Source organism: Nannospalax galili, unplaced genomic scaffold (genome assembly GCF_000622305.1).
Source record: "Nannospalax galili isolate Female #2095 unplaced genomic scaffold, S.galili_v1.0 scaffold362, whole genome shotgun sequence".
NCBI lineage: Eukaryota > Metazoa > Chordata > Mammalia > Rodentia > Spalacidae > Nannospalax > Nannospalax galili.
The window spans coordinates 535,783-552,979 of NW_008348785.1; the positions used below are offsets into that span (position 1 = coordinate 535,783).

The window sequence follows — 17,197 nt, forward strand, 5'->3', positions numbered from 1 at the left end:
ACAGGTCTCCCTAGCCCCAGCCAATCTGGAACTCATTATATAGACCAGGCTGGCTTTGAACTCACAGAGATCCACCTGCCTCTGCATCCTGAGTGCTGGGATTAAAGGCGTGCACCACCATGCCTGGCTAAAACAAGTTTTTTTTAATTAAAACTTTTTTAATTTTATGAGTGTTTTGCCTGCATTCATGTAACTGTATCCATATCGTGCAATGCCCATGGAGGCCAGAAGAGGATATCAGATCCCCTGAACCTGGAATAGAAGAAGGTTATGAGACACTCTCTGGGTGCTGGGAACCGAACCTGGGTCCTCTGGAAAATTAGTCAGTACTTGTAACTGCTGAGCCATCTCTTCAGGCTCCCCAGAACAAGTTTTTATTTTCGTGATAGGCTCACATGTAGCTCAAGATGGCCTAGAACTTTCTCTATAGTCAAGGATGACCTTGAACTTCTGATCTTCGTAATCCCACTTCCCAACTGTTGGGCATACAAGGCATGCCCTGCTTAAAACAAAAGTTTGCCTCTCACATTTTTTTTTTTTTTAGCGTATCTGTTGTGGATTGGTGTGTGGTAAGAAGTGGGGATCCTATCTGGGATTTTAGAATAATAATTCACATTTCCAGCACTGTTTACTGTGGCTCACTTTCTTGTTAATACCCATTGGTATACTTATGCCCTTACTGTTTTTCACAGATCCGTATGTCTGAGGATGTCCTTTGTGGTTTTTTTTTTTTTTCTTTTATAACAATTTGGTTTTGTTGCTTTTAATTCCTCACCTTTACAATAAATTTTCATATTTGGATAGGATAAATCCTTGTTTCTCACATGCCTGTTTGCTAATGACACTCTTATTAGTACTCTGAACTAGCCAAATGTGATATGTCTCCTGTCACCAACCTACACACACACACACACACACACACACACACACACACACACGACTAAACTCATCTAGCCACAGAGATCCCCACTGGCCTCTGGGAATCAGTAGAGACTCTATTAAATGACTCTCCGATTGCAATGTTCTTTTCAAAGGATCTGGGTCCCAACTACCTGGTGAGGTCAGAACTGCTGGGCAGGTAAGGGAACTTAGGTTTGGAGGCTCATGCAGTTACTGAAGGAGATCTTCAGTGGAGCTGGCCATGAGCATTGGTCCACAGGGTGTGTTTCCACCATGGTTTTCCTGGCCTGTGAGCAGAGCAGTTTTGTGGCCACAAGACCTCATTGGCTCCCTGTCCCAGAGGCACCTTCAGATCAGCCCCGCTCCAGCTGAGCATCTGAAGCAGCCGGAGCTGCTTTCCCTGCTCTTCCCTCCCATGCTCCCTTCTCATCCTCTTACCTTTTTAAATAAACACGACTTTATACCTTTAAACCTCCCCCAGATTGGAAAGTGTGTCTCAGGGCTCCTTTGTCTAGATATCTGTTGGTGCTATATATGTGCTTGCAATGTCTCTCCAAGTCCCCGATACCTGGTGGATCCATAGCCCTTCAGTGTCTTCCTCAGAGGGGATGGAAAGGCCAGACCTAGAACTGGGAGAGAGCAATTACTGAAGACAATGCTAAAGTTCAAGTTCATTAGTGAAACTTCCTCTGTCTTTTCATTCTGGTTTCTGCTTTCTGATGAGCTGGTACTTATTTTGCAATCAAGAGTAAAAATGTTGAATTATAATAATAACTAGCTTCATTAACTTTTTTGGAGATTGTTAGATTGCACATAAGCTCTGATACAGTAGAGATTTTTCTACATGGTGTTCAAGTCAGCATGACCTCAGTGCCCAGTCTGTGGTGGATGCTTTACAGATACCTGCTATGGAAATAAAGAAATGAAATTCACTGCTGTTTCCACAAGTGGCAGAGCTGGGGTCTTCTCTGTGTTCCTTCTCCTGGCTCTCCTAACAATCCAATAAAATAGACTCCACAATGCCTACTTTACAGATAGGGAAACTGAAGGAGACATAGAGAAACGAGGTGACCTGTCTAGGTCAAAACTTCAGAATTAATCTGTTGGATTCAAGCCCACATCTGTGGAATTCCTGAGGCCCCACTTAACTGTATGTGGACAGGAGATACTGTGTCTCCTCCCCAGAAGATGTTTAAAAGGGCCAATAAGCTTCTGAAAGAATATTAGTCATTAAGGAAATAAAAATCACAGCCATAAGGGGTGATTAGTTCACTTGGATAACTGTAAGAACAATAGCAAAGTGTTAGCAAGGCGGGAAAAGTGGAACCTCCCATGCTGTACCTAGGGACATGAGACTACAGTTGACTGGAAACTGGCTTGGCCATTCTTCAAAATTTAACCACAGAATTGCCATATGTCCCAGAAATTTCTGTGTACATGGCTGCATGTTCATGTAGAAACTTGTACACAAGTGTTCATAGTAGCATCGTTCATTATAAGCAAAATTGGATTAGCTTAAATGCTCATCGCCTGCTGAATATATGCTCAATATGTTGCATATCCACATAACAGAATATTGTTCTTCTGTGAAAAGGTACAAATCTCAGTGAGCCATACAACATGGGGGAACTGTAGGTGCTAAGGGTTAGAAGCAAAATGAAAAGTCCCATATCCCATGATCCCATTACATGGAGGGTTCAGGACAAGTGAATCCAGGGAGCAAAATTAGATAAGTGAATGGTGGGGACTTGGGTGCAGAGGTCAAAGGGAGTAACTGTTAATGGGCTCAAGGCTGCTTTTGGGGGGTGATAGAGTCTGATCTGTGCCCTTTAAAGAGGTAAGCTTTATGGTATATAAGTTATGCCCCCCCCCAAAACCTTTCTGTAAACATAGTTAATCATCTGGAGAGGGGAAGAGATGGGTCAGTCCAGTAGGGACGGCCTTGATAGGAGAACTGGCCCCACAAAGACTTAGGGCTTTTGCTGTAGTTTAATCCCTGACCAAAACTTTAGGGAGGAAATGATTTACTTGGCTTGTAGTCCATGGTTTCTGGGAAGTCAAGGCAGGAATTCAGCTGCTAGTCACATCACATCCACGGTCAAGCAGAGAGAAAGGAACGCACGGAGCTGCCTGCTTGTTGGTGCTCAGCCAGCTTCCTTCACTCTGACAGTCAGGGCCCTCTGCCCAGGAAATGGTGCTGCCCACAGTAGACAGTAGGCTGGGTCTTCCCACCTCAGTAACAACCAAGATAGTTTCCCCCCAGATATGCCCACAGGCCAACCTGATAAGCCCTCATTTAGACTCTTTCCAGGAGGTTAGATGGCTCAGTGATTAAGAGCACTAACTGCTCTTGCAGAGGACCAGGATTCGGTTCCCAGCCCCCACACGATGGATGGCTCACAACTGCCTGTAACTCCAGTTCCAGGGAACCTGATCTCCTCTTCTGACCTCACCACTGCACACACATGGTACACTTACATACATGCAGGCCAAACACTAGTACATATAAAATAAAAATAAGTAAAACTTAAAAATTGTTAAAGACCCCTCCCAGGTGACTCTAGGTTGTATCAAGTTGACAGTTAAAAACTAACCAGTCATAGATGACAGAATACATGAAATCCACTAGGCAGTATTGGGGGTTACAGATAGGGGAGGGGGTCTACATATGATTAAGATGTATTGTATTGTATGAAATGCACAAAAATTCAATTAAAAAAACCTTACCAGCCACCCTTTGGCTTGCCTGAGTCAGCCTAACTCCAAGTCTTCCTGACCGGGCTGTTAAGGGAAGCCCTGCCCCTCTCGGCCTGTGTTTCCTTCTCTGTACCATGAGAAGGGTGGATATGCAGATGTTTCTGTGGGCTTCGGAGTCTTACTGTTTGCATTGCTCTTACACAGTGTGAGGTTCGTCCTAAGCAGGAGGGGAGAGAAGAGGAAAGGGACTGCCCAGAGGGGAGCCTGCGGCTGTGCAAAAAGCTTGAGAACTCCCGGGGAAAACTCACCGGGGTGACGGGCGACTTTTCTCTAATTGTTTCACGTAGCTGAAAAGCTGTTAGAGGGTCCCGTAGAGCCACTCTGCCTTCTAAGCAGCGATCAGGCTGATGGAGGTAGTGTGGGCGGGGCCTCTCCAGCCTCGGTTTCTCCTCTGATGCTGGACTCCTGGATCTGGTCCACTGATGGTGCCCCCCCACCTCTAACTCCTCACCCTGACCACCTGATTGTGCTATGTGCACTAATGGCTCTTATCATGAGCGATTTAGCACTTGAGACTTTCAGACACTGCACCGGCCTCGTTTGTTCTGCTCCTGGCAGGGCCTGTCCTCATCTCCGGGGGCTCCAGCTCCGGGAACCAGGCTGGCTCCTCGGACTGATTCAGCCACACGACCCAGCAACCAGAAACCACCCATCCCACAAACAAGTATCTTGTCCCTGCACCCTGACGTCTAACAGAAGTGTTTTTGCATCCTGCTTCTCTAATGAACCTGAGTCAGGAGGCTTCCCCTAGAGTGCAGCTGCGCTCAGGTCACCCTTTGTCCTCTTGTGAAGACGTTTCAAAGACGTTTCCCTTCCCGGTGTTGGTCATCCACTTGCCTTGAGCCAAAATCCAGTCACCCTTGCTCCTCCAGAAAGTTGCCTGGCTAATGAGTTGGGTAATTGGGATCCTGTTGCAGGCTGGATCTCACTTTACGCTGAAGCACCAGGAGGGTCCCGGTTTTCTGCCAGCACTTGCTTCGGTAACAGTCACCTCTGAAATCACAGGGCTGCATGACTTTCAGGATGGAATAATAACACGGTTAAGAAGCCTGATGCAAATGAGGCCGTTTTCCACTTAATGAAAGGAACACGCTCCAGCGGAGGCCGCCACCCTCTCCCATACATCCTCGCTCAGACGTCCTCACCATCTCCTGTCCCAGCCAGGAATGTGAGAGAGCAGGGTGTCACTTTGCAGTCCCCACAGACCCATGCACTATTTTCATGTGGCAGTTGGGATCACTGAGCCCTGGAGAGGGGCAACCCGCTCAGGGATTCAGCTTCATGGCCAGGTTGGGTCTGGAACCCAGTGTCTTTGCTGCCTGGCTGGACTTCCCAGCTGGTCATGCTGTATCCCCACAGGGTGGTGAGAGTCTCACCTTCCACTCTCTTCCAAGTCTCCCTACTGCCCAAGCCGTGGCTCTCTGCTTAGGTTCCTAAGGAGTGGCAAGACTTTGGTCCCCACACCCAGGTCCTGGTCTCCCTGAATGGAGCTGCCCACTAACTCTATAGACTATTTCATGAGAAATGAATGTGTCCCCTCTCTTCCATGTCCACATCCACTTTGAGAGAGCATGGGTTGCACAATACAGATTGCCTCTGTTCATCTGCTTCCATCCATCACTATCCATCCGGGTCTTAAAACAAGATCCTACTTTCCATCCCTACCTCCCTCTGAACACGCAGTAGCCTCAAAGGAAAAAAATAACTTTAAAGATGTCTTTCAGATGACAGCAAAAATGTTCTATTTACCTGTCTCTCTCCCCTACCAACTTTTAGGAAAGAGCCTCAGGGATGGGGAGATGGCTCACATAGTGAACTGCTTACAAAGGCGTGCCCACACTATGGATGCCTTGTCCTTGGTAGAGGACCTGAGTTCAATCCCTAGAATCTGTCCAAAAAAGCTAAGCGTGGTTGAGCATGATGTAATCCCGGTTGCTGGGAAGGCAGTGACAGGCAGCCTCCCTTGAGCTTGCTGGTCAGCCAGCCTAGCTCAACCTACTTGGTAGGTTACAGGCCAGTGGCAGACACTGATACAAAAAATAAAGGTGCACAGTGCCTGAGGAAAGACACTTGAGGTTGTCCCTGGGCCTCCACATGTGCACATGCACATACATGAAAGAACTTCAGTCCATCTTATGAAAGTATTGCACATGGAGACCAAGATAGAGCCTCAGAATGAAAGTCAGACGAGAACCTTCAAGAAAGAATGGAACGCCAGGATTTAGTTATCCACAATCACCACGGCGTTATTCAGAGCACATGCCCTGTGGCGGTAACATGGTGTCAGCCGACAGGCAAATAGGTTGGCAGAGTGTCGTCCGTCTGTATGACAGGAGGCCACTCAGCCTTCAGAAGGAAAGAGGATCCCGACATGTACATGACCTTGAGGGTGTTATACTAAGTGAGATACACCGGTCACAATGCTACTTGGTGTGTGCTTTGCTCGGAGACCGCTCCCAGGGTTGGGAAACGCATAGAAACAGGGGGAGGCTGTGCGCCCAGGCTGGAGGAGTGGCCATGGGGAGCTGGTGTTAAAAGAGGACAGAGCTTCAGTTCTGCAAAATGAAAGGAATTCTGGGAGCCGGAGGGGGTGATGGCTGCACAACAGTGTGACTGCTGCTGAATCACATGCTTAAAATGATTGACATGGGGCCTCTTACATTATGTGTATTTTAACACAATTTTTAAAAATGTCACCCTTAAGAGGAAATGATCAAATCCATATTACATGGCAAATATCGCCGCCATTAGCCGACAAGCTCTTCAGAGACAGGGACTCCAGAGCCCTGATTGTCTGTTTTCCCTCGGCACTTAGGACTCTCTGAGTGTTTGCTATGGGGTGTATTGCATACCATGCACACAGGCAATCTTGAATGCAGGATTTGCACACATATTATTGTGTTGGGTCAATATTCAGTGTTTAAGGATGGTGTTGTTACCAGCTCCGTACAGAGGAGATGGCATTCATGCCACATGAAGGCAGAGCCAAAAGGGCCCGAGGATTGTGCCTCACACACCATGGGGTCAGCCTGTGATGTTCACATCGTGAACTGCTTACAGAGGCATGCCCACACTATGGATGCCTAGTCCTTGGCATAAAATCACCCTCCATGGGAAATGGTGTATTTCATTGACGGTCATGAGTTATGTATCTGGTCACATCTCCCCTTTGGGCCTCGGCAGTTGCATCTCAGGCCTTCATGATGATTCATCTGAATCAGGGCTCTCTGAGGCCAGGGTTTTTGGTTCAATGACTTCTCCAGCCTGGTACTATCTTCTTTTATCACAGTTTAACCACACATCACTGTTTTGTTGACCACAGTAGTCTCCTTACCTGCTGTTTCACTCTCTGTGGATTTTTTGCTACGGTTAGCTACAGTCCCAAGCTATTAAATGGCAAATTACAAAAATAAACAACCTGTGGTTTAAAAATAAAGTGCTTGCAACACAAACATGAGGATCGATCCTAATTGGATCCCTAGAACCCACCTAAAAAAGCCAGGCATTGGGGCTGTAGAGATGGCTAAGTGATTCAGAGCTCTTACTGAGCAAGTGTGAGGACTGGGGTGCGAATCCCAGCACCCATGTGACTAGCTGGGCAGCACTGACGGGGTGGAGGTAGGATTGCTGGGGCTTGCTTGCTGGCTCCCAGCCTAGCCCAAAACTGGCGAACTCCAGTTCAGCAAGAGACCCTGCCTCAAAGGAGCGATAGAGCGATAGAGGACACCTAACGTCTTCCTCTGGCCTCCGTGCACACAAACGGACAGGTATACCCACACACATGCTTACTTATACCACATACACATATATACACACACATGAAGCTGGGCATGGAGGTGCACATTTGTAACCCAGCACTAGGGAGGCAGAGACAAGCAGACTCTGAACCTTACTGGCTGGTCAGTGTAGCTTACTTATTGAGTTCCAGGTCAATGAGAGCCTTGTCTCAACAAAACAGATGACACCTGAGGATCCAGAGTGGCGGTACCTGTGGCTTCCACCTGCACACACACTCATCCATGTGGACACACTGAGATTCATTATAGCATCTTATTGTATTGTTCTATGTTGTTATTATTGTTAATTTCTTACTGTGCCTCATTTTTAATTTTCACTTTATTGTAAGTATAGGAAAAGATAATACGGTTGACACTATCCATGGTTCTGGGAATCTAGTTGCAGCTTGGACCATAGCCCTGGTCAGATAAGCCACCTCAAATTGAGTCACATATAAATTACAAGGTGATATTCTTCACAGTTTAGGGTCAAATATAGCTTATTAGATTGTATGAAAACCAGCCATAACAGCTGCTACAGTAAATGGGATGGCATATTGCTGAGCTAGAGTAGTTTACAAAATTAAGCAATAAGTAGATTAAACTGTTTAACATTGTGAACCTGTTATCTGGTCATATTTAATCTCAGAGAACTTTTAAAAAAGATTTATTTTTATTTAACTTTAAAGATTGTGTGTATGTGTGGGTACATGTTGTGTGAGTGCAAATGCCTGCAGAGTCCAGAGAGGCTATGAGAACCTGGAGCTGGAGTTACAGGGAGTTAGTTGTTAGCCACCTAAAGTGGGTCTTCTGCAAGAGCAGGTAACTGCTAGGCCATCTCTCCAGGCCTCCTAAGGAACTTGTATACCAACTAACAACTGATGAGCAGGGAACCAACATCACCAAAGGGACACACTGGGAAGAAACTGTTCCCTGACCCTTGGTACATAAACAAGTTTTGGCTCATATTCCCTGCAGAAAGCCTTTAAACAATTCTCATGAAACTTGGTGCGCTTGTCAAAGGCGTCTCAGCTATGAACCCAAAAGTAGTGGGGATAGCAAGTGGCCCTGGTGGCAGTACACCACCTGGTTGCTGGGTAAACATTCCAGTGACCTCATCAGCCAGATCAGGGCATAAAGTTGGGAACCTGATTCATTCCAAGAGTACTTACAGGTGTGAGCCACTGCCATGTTTCCTTTGCTTCAACAAAGTGCATCCTTGCCTTTAAACGGTCTTTAAGATGGAATAAGATGGCTTTGAAACCTCAGTGGGACGTGACCAAACTCCCCATGGGAAGTATGCTCTTGTTTTCCTGACAAGCGTCAGAGTATAGATGCCCTGTTCATCTGGTACACAGTGAGTGCCTTCAACTGGCCAGACACTGCTAGGCACCACATGCCAGGAAAGAGGATAAGATCCTCTCCAAAACGTGGGTCAGTGTGAAGTCAGGCTAATGGGGAGGTAACTGATGCTCCTGTCGTGACACCTGTTGAGGCACTGCTGAGTTGACTCGTGGTCCCCTAAAAGATGTTTCAGGCCTGACCCCCAATGCCTGCAAATGTGACGACCTGGGAAGTGAGGTCTTCGCAGATATAGTCATGCTAAGAGGGGGTCATACTGGATTAGGATGGACCCCAGAGCCAGTGACTGATGTCTTTACAAAGAGAAAGGGATGTGGAGGTGTATGCTGTGAAAGCAAAGTTCCCTAAAAGAACTCCTGCACCTTGGACTGAACTTCCTTCAAGGCTGACCAACTGATCATCACTTGGAGACCCTGGAGAGTTTGGAATGTTGCAGGTCCACAGTCTACCATTTATCTCAGGCCATCTTTAGCCCCCTAAACAGCCACTCCTTGCCCACCTCTGTTTCTGATCTAACGTCCTGTGACTAATAGATAAAAACTTAGAATGTATTAACAGCAGACCACCAGGTCTTACCAATCCAAAAGCTAAGAACGTCATCAGATAACATCTGAGACCTGTAGTAAGAACCTCCCGCTTTGCTGGGACCCACCTACTGAATGTCTCCACCAGTGTATTTGAAAACTGTCTTGATTTATGGCTTTACTTTGTTCTGTTACTATAAAAATGTCAGGCAACTGTTACCACGCTGGAACATGGTGTTTGGGGTAAACTGAGTCTGTCTTCCTGGGCCGTGGTCACTCATATTTGGCTCCAGAATAAACCATCTCTTATCCTCTTTGAGGTGAGAGTTATGCTTTTGTGTCAACAATGCCCTTGGGAACAGTGGCTGTGGAAGATGGAGGCAGAGATCTGAGCCAGGTGACCACAAGCCAAGGAAAACTTCCAGAGGCTGGGCGGGACAGGGAGGGGTCCTCCCCTTTAGCCTTCAGGGGAAGCACAGCCTTGCATTGCTGATCCCTAGGGCTGTAAAAGAGTAAATCCCTGTTGCTGTGAGCCTCATGGCTTGAGGTGATTTGTTATGGCATCCATGGAAAACTAGTATAGACTTCATCATGGCTTGGGATGTATAGCTCAGAGTCAAACATCCTAAGAGGAGGTGACCCTACACTGTGCCAAGGCTGAGGGGTTAGGAGTTAGCCCAGAGGGAAGGCTGGTAGGCAGTACCTGTAATCAGACTGTGGGAAAATCCAAGGCTATAAAGAGGTTCAAGCTTCCCACACCCTGGATGTGACGTAGCCTTGCTTCCCAGGTTCCTGCCCTGGTGCCCTATAGCCTCCAGGAGCCTGTACATGTGTACTTCAATGTTGTAGTTGTTAAGGTTCAGATAGCCCCGCCCCCTCACCAACAGGGTCTCAGGGACTTCTCATGCTCCTGAGAAAAGGGAACCGAGCTGATAAGCACCCTGGTCTTTGAAGTCAAGAGAAGCAGACTTTTCTCTACTGTTCGGCCAACACAGCAGGCTTCCCCTTTGATCTCTAAAGAGGACAGGTTTTAACAGTCCTGCTCTCCCACCCCACTACCCCACCCCCCACCCAACTTTAAAAAAAAATACATCTTCCTGCCTTCTGCAAGAAGCAGAAGCCTCCCTTTTTAAAAGAACCCTGCTCACGACCCAGGCAGACATTTTCCCTGCTGGGAATGGAATCTGTCCCATGTGTTCCTTTGCTAATAAGCTCTGCTTTCTCTTGATCAACCCTGTTTGTCATAAGGCTACTTTTTATCTATCAGTAGTTCCCAGACCTTGCTGTGAAGAGAAGTACTTTTCTCACCTGGGGAAGCATGGGGCACCCAGAGGTAACACTGGTAGTGTTAAGGGGATTTGCCAAGTTTGTTGAAAGGTGCAGCCAGTGGGGTCACCAGCCAGATTGCCACCTTGGTGAGACCAAGCAGTGCAGAGAGAGGAAGCTCATGTAATGAAGAGGAGGCTTTCTGCAAGACAGACCCACCCAGGCTTTGCAGAGATGCTGGCGGGGAGGAGAAGATGCAAAAGGGATGTTTGTACTGTGAGTGGCGGTGGGTATGGACACTCAGCAAAGAGATGGGCAAGAGAGGGTGCAGTCAGGGTCTGGAGGGAAGCTGGCTGGTCTCTTTTGAGAAAAGACTGAGTAGGGGGTGACATGGAACAGCTGAACCTAAGGGCGGTGCTCACCGAGGGGACCTTTCCATGGCTAGATTGGTCCACATGGGTTTGTTAAGAGCAAGTAGAGGTGATGAGAGGACCATCAAAAAGAGAAGCCGCAAAGGTAGACAGAAGACCACATTGTTCTAGAAATCAAAGGTGGAACTCTCCAGAGGCACTGGCTTGGTCACCAAGGTTAAATTAGAGACGATTAATGGAATCTAAATCCAAAAAGTGATTCTATCCAAGAAACATGTTTTAACATAGTGAAGGGGCTGGAAAGACAGCTCGGTGCTTCAGAACACTTACTGTTCTTCCAGAGACTGGAATTCAATTCCCAGCACCCACATGGTGGCTAGCAACCATTCATAACTTTGGTTACAGGGTCTGACACCTTCTTCTTGCCTCTGCATGGCATGCACACGGTACACTCACATACATGCAGGCAAAGCACTCATAAACAGAAAATTAAAAAAATTATAAAATATGAAAGATGTTCAGGGGACAGTGGCTGTTCAGGGTAAGCCTTGATTCCTGTCAGTTTAGAAATGGAAGTCTGTAAAATCCACTGTGGGTGTGTGGGTGTGGGTCCGTGAGTGCACCTCTGCTCTTAACACGGTGGTCTAGATGTGTGAGGAGACATGCTCAGCCCATGACCTGTGCTGCTCCGTGTTTGCATGTGGTTTTGATGGATTGATTCATTAGGCTGTACACAATGGTGCTTGTCTGTTGTTTGTAGAGACAATTTGATCCATGTTGAACAACGTGGGCATTTATCATTCTATGCCCACATCCTGTGCATCCTCGCTGTGCGACTCGTTCTTTTGTGCCTCGTTCCACTCTCCCCCTTGCCTTGACCTCTGCTGTGCTCCGTTCTCCCCACCCTTTCCACTTTTGTTTAGACCCCTGCCCCATGGTAATCTTCAATTTGACTGGATTATAATCACTTAGGACCTATACCACTGGGTATGTCTGTGAGGATGTTTCCAGAGAGTCTTTAGTGAGGAGGGAAGACCCACCCTAGATGTGAGCAGCACCATCCCATGGGCTGGGGTCCAGGACTGAATAAAAGGAGCGAAGGGAGAAAGTACTTTGAGACTGACACTCATCTGTCTCTGCTTCCCAGCTGGGACATGGTGCTGCAGTGTGGCAGCGTCCTCGAGCTCCTGCCTTTCCAGCCACAGCCTCTCTCCCCTGTGCACTGTGATGGACTGCACCCTCAAACTATGAACCAAAATACATCTTCCAAATTGCTTTGGTCAGGTGACATGTCCAGCACAGTCATTTCTGGTGTCCAAACTTTTCCTAGTCCCTTCAACTAGAAGAGCTCTGTGGAATTTTGAGGCCTGGGACAGCAAACCTGTGACATTGTCTTGGAGTCTCTGGGAAGGCAGGGCATCCCTCCTACATCTGCTGCTCAGCCCAAGGCCTGGCTGGCCCTGCATGGCTCGACTGGCTGGTAATGGCCCTGCCTCTTCTGACTTCTTCGATCACAAAGAGGGAAGTAGCTTTGGGTGTGTGGCTCAGGCTGGTTGAGATATAAGCACAATCCTTCCAACAGTCTCGAGACAATCTCTTGGCACTCACTAATGACTTAGTGAGTGGACTCACTCCCTGATGTGGAGGAATAAAGTGCTGGCCTCCACACCCCAGCAAGAGGATGGTGGGTCATTGGGCTGGTTTTCAACTAGCTGCATCATAAAAATCAGCTGGCTGACATGGCTGGTGGTTTTATGCTCTTAGAAGTCTCCTTTGATCCCCGTGCCTACAGGTGAAGTATGAGTTCTTGAAAGTCACAGGGCGGTTTTGAATCAAAACATCATGGTTCCTTTCTGGGATACCAGATTTACCTTGTGTAAGTGATGGACTGGTGTAAGATCAGCAAGCAGTTGTGGACTTGAGCTGCTTCCAAGGTGCTGAAGACCAGCTAGAGCACAGATGGCTGAGCTCCACCCCGGGGTCCTCCTTTGGTGGATCTGGGGGTGGTGTCCACTGGTGGTACCCCAGAACATGCATTTCTCATAAGTTCCTCCATGGTCCTATTGTTTGGTGGCAGGAGTGCACACTTAAGAGAACCCTGATATGGGGTAGAACTGGGCAGGGGTCAGCCAACCCCAGGCTGCTTTCAAGAACCAGAGCTCTGAGGCGGGGGTTGAAGGCGTGTAAGGACAGAGGGGCCAGTTCTTCAAGAGATAACCATAAAGGATGCTTGGTAGAGGAGCTGATTTTACCATTATCCAAGGTAAAGTCTGGCCTGTGGTTTATATTATGTCTTGGCGTTTAATGTCATGATCATGGTGGCTATGGTCCAATGTGGAGAATTATTCTCTGGGAAGAAGGAGGCTGTACACTATTGACAGCAAGCCTGTCACAGCAGAGGGAGAGAGTGGCAGTCCACAAGAAAGGAACTGGGCAGGACTCAGCAGCACCAGCCCTGCATTCTGATTTTATAGACAGAGAAAATTGAATTGGTGAGGTTAAGTAAACTGTGCAAAGCTGCACAACTGCAATCAGAACCTGGGCTGTTGGTTTCCAGACACAAAGCCTTCTTAAGTCTATAGCCTGCAGGTTCCCAGGGCCTGTCACCAAAGCCAGCTCTTTTCAGCCCAGGTCGTTTTTCCAAGCAGTCACTACCTTACTGCTTTTATAGACTCCCTCACACATTGTGTTAATATCACAGTCACTTGCTCCTCAGGCTTCTGATTCATTTCCACGGTATGGTATTATATGTGGTTTCCCATATCACTACGTAGACATCATATGCATATTTGGAGATTCTTCATTCAGTAGACCCCCCAACTACTGTGGTATGTAAAATATGACACCCCCAAAGATGTTGTGTTTCCCAAGGGTTCTGGTTCCTCCAAGGCGCAGGGCCTGCTGCAGAGAATTGATGGTGGAGAGTTAGCCGTGGAAAGAGGGGCTTGTGGTGCCATCTTGGGACAGGAGCGGTGAGCCCCCCGAAACACACGGTGGGCGTGGGGAATGCACAGCAGCCAGGTGTACCCAAGGATAGAATGGCCTGGCACTTATGGACCTGGGGAGAGACCGCTGGCCCCTGAGGTATGGGTGAAAGCTAGTGGTGACTATGGGCGTCCCCATGGGAGCAATCTGATGTGGTGGGCTCTGAGCCACAGTGCCGCGCAGAGCTGAGCGGCACAGAGCTTAGCGGCGTGGAGCCAGGCACCGGATGCCCTTTTCTTTTTAAGTCCCTCCCCCCCAATGATAATAATAAATGCACATAAAGATATGTTATATGATTTGCCTGATAGCACAAGAGACCTAAAAAGAACTCTGGCAACAGATGTCCAAGGTCTAGTCCTGGAGCCTGTGAATATGTGACCTCATATAGCAAAAGGGAGGATGTGGTTGAGCCAACAATCTTGAGATAAAGAGATTACTTTGCATCACCCAAGTTTTCTCAATCTAATCCGAGGACCCCACTTTAAGGGAGACGGGAGGGTAGGGTCAAGGGGGAGGAAGGAACTGTGTAGTAAGTTGGCCTGTGGGCATTGTCTTGTTAATTGATGTGGGAACAGCATCCGTTTACAGCTGGAGTCCAGCAAGCTAGCTAGGTACCAAGCAAACAAGCAATTAGACAGCGGGGATGTTCAAGCATCTCTCTGCCCTTGGCTGTGGATGTGGTGTGGCTGGCTGCTTGAGTTCCTGCCTTGAATTCCCCCGAACAATGGACTGACCTGGAATGTAAGCTTGAATACAGCATTTTCTCCTCCGCGTTGCTGTCGGACCGTTTTATCACAGCAACAGAAAGGGAGCTAGAACGTTCCCCTGGCGCCTCCGAGGGCAGCGCGGGCCTGTTAGCACGTCTGTGTTAGCACGTCTGTGTTAGCCCAGTGGGACCCATGTTGGACTTGATCGCCAGATTGTGAGGCAGTGCTTGTGTCTGATTATATCTGTTATAGCAGCCGTGGGAAACTCATGCTTACGTGATCACTCATGTTTCCCTGATCACATCAGTTTTCCCTCCTCCCTGCTGGAGATGAGGCTTTTCCCAATGGCTAGCACTTAGTGCATGATGACGCACTCTGTGCATTGCCCCAAATCCATTTAGTTATACCACTTAAACTTTTTCAGTAACCCTGTGAAGTGACCACCTGTATTACCTCCTTTCATAGGGAAGAACTGAAGTATGTCAAATAACATGTTCAAAGCCACTCACGTATCCAGGGCTGAGATTTGGGCCCTGGGACTCTCCTGACCACTTGAGCCACCGGCATTAGTGACACCTTGGCAAGGATTGCTCTGACCTTGAGCTTTGACAGCCACTCCCCCTGCCATTTATGGCATATTTACCACACAGCCCATCTCTACCCAAGTGTTTGAATGTGGTTCTCCCGGGACCATGAGGGCAAGGCCTGTGCTTTTTACAAGATAAAATGTATGATATTGTCTATATTTGTGGATGAAGACAGGATCCATAGTTGATCTACTGTGGGTCAACTAGGGCTGAACTGAAGCAGACGCAGACTCATGTTCCCCAAGACTGTGCTGATTATAAACTTCTCACTCCCACGCCTTGGTATATAACCAAGGCTGGGTGACCTCTGTCTCCATCAGCCTTGCTGTCAGATCATCATGAAGTGTCAGCTCTGCACAGGAACCCATGAGGCCCTTCAGGCCTTGTGCATCCCAAAAAGCAATCTGTACACATCACCTTGGATGTCTCTGTCACTCAATAATCATCATAGATAGAGCTGCAGCTCAAGTCAAGGTTAGAGCTGATGGAAGTTCACTGTCGCCAAAGGACAGGATATGACAGAGACAGGCTTTGGATGGGTTAGAGGTGACCCTTTTAATTCCCCTAAGCCGAATCCTGATCTCCTTACAAATCTGCCAAACTTGATAGTACTAAGTCATATTATTATATTATTTTCTAACCTTTATCTAAACAGAAAACTTTTTTGTACTGCTGGGAGTAGAGCCCCTACACCCTGTCTTTAATAAGGCCTTCTGGTGTAGGATGCTAAATATAGAGTGCCATTTTTGGACTTTTTAAAAATCATCACCAGCAGCAGCAGCTGGGGAACCACCCATTGTAATGTTTCGAAAAGTCGCCTTCCCTAGAAGGGGAGACAAAGTTCTGCCCCTGGCTTGAGGAGATGAGGCCTCTAGCTGTGCTTACACATTGGTCCCTCCAAGGTCTTCTGTGTTTGACTCACATTCCTGCAGGAACCACCTGGCAATGGCACTCCAAGAGACGTTGGGGTTGCTGGCTCTGTGGACCTGAAGCTAAGCTGGTCTCAGTCCTGCCTCAGACTCTAGGCAGACTTTGCTCTCTTCTGAACATGCCCTTTCTCAGCAGCGCTGCTGCTTGGAGTTCTGGCTGTCCTGGAGGGCGGAGTCCACCGATAAGGAAATTTAAGTTGAGAGGCTTCATCCAGATAGCCATCCTTATGAGCACTTGGACATGGCCACTGCCTTAGCTGTCGTGGAAAATGCTCATGGAGCGTCACTCACAGGGGCTCCCCACACACCATCCCAGGTTATCTTCACATCCTCTAAAGCAGTTCGAGCATCACTGTCCCCCCAAGCCCTCCAGTTATGTGGCTTTAAGAGAATGACTCAATGCCAGTCTTGTATTTATGCCTTAACACTAAGGGTGCTGGGAAGTATATAAATTTGGTTTTCTTTTTCTCTGAGTGTAATTTCAGAACACTAGAGACATAAGAGGGCTACATCTGTTCAAACAGTTGCAGAACCTAAGGGACAGAGACAGCTGTGTGAGGGAAGGGCTCCTCTAGCCTAATAAGTAATATTGAACTGAGGGCAGACATGGAAGGGAGTGGGGTGAAGAGGGGAAATACAAGGTTGTATTATGGCTTGGAATATATTGGGTTGGGTAGTAGCTGGTGTATTATATGACATGGGAACTTCAAACTTTATAGTAAAGTTATACGTTCCATTGTATCCTCTAAAAGCAGCAAACCTTTTATCTCCTTTTGTCTAGGCTTACTGGACAAGCAATACAGTACAAATGATCAAATTTCCCTCAGAAATCTCCAATCTGATGTTACAGAGAGGAAATTGGACTTCACTAAGGTAACGTGTTTACGACTTCTAGAATGGTGCCCCAAAGGCTCCCAATTATAAAACATGATCCCTGGTTTACTTGAAATATATCTCTGTTGTGCTTTGTTTAGTCAAAAGTTGGACCAATGCATCAGAAAAATCTAACCACTAGTCATTGAGAATTGTTACA

The 17,197-nt window shown here is 47.4% G+C and overlaps 1 protein-coding gene across 1 annotated transcript in view; it reads left to right on the top strand.

The window, feature by feature from the left end:
• CUNH10orf90 (chromosome unknown C10orf90 homolog) overlaps positions 1-17,197 on the top strand; it is a 151,126-nt gene that overhangs the window by 41,937 nt on the left and 91,992 nt on the right. The window contains exon 2 of the mRNA XM_008845988.2: positions 16,946-17,037. The gene's annotated coding sequence lies outside the window, so the exon portion shown is untranslated. The remainder of the gene's footprint in view (positions 1-16,945; positions 17,038-17,197) is intronic.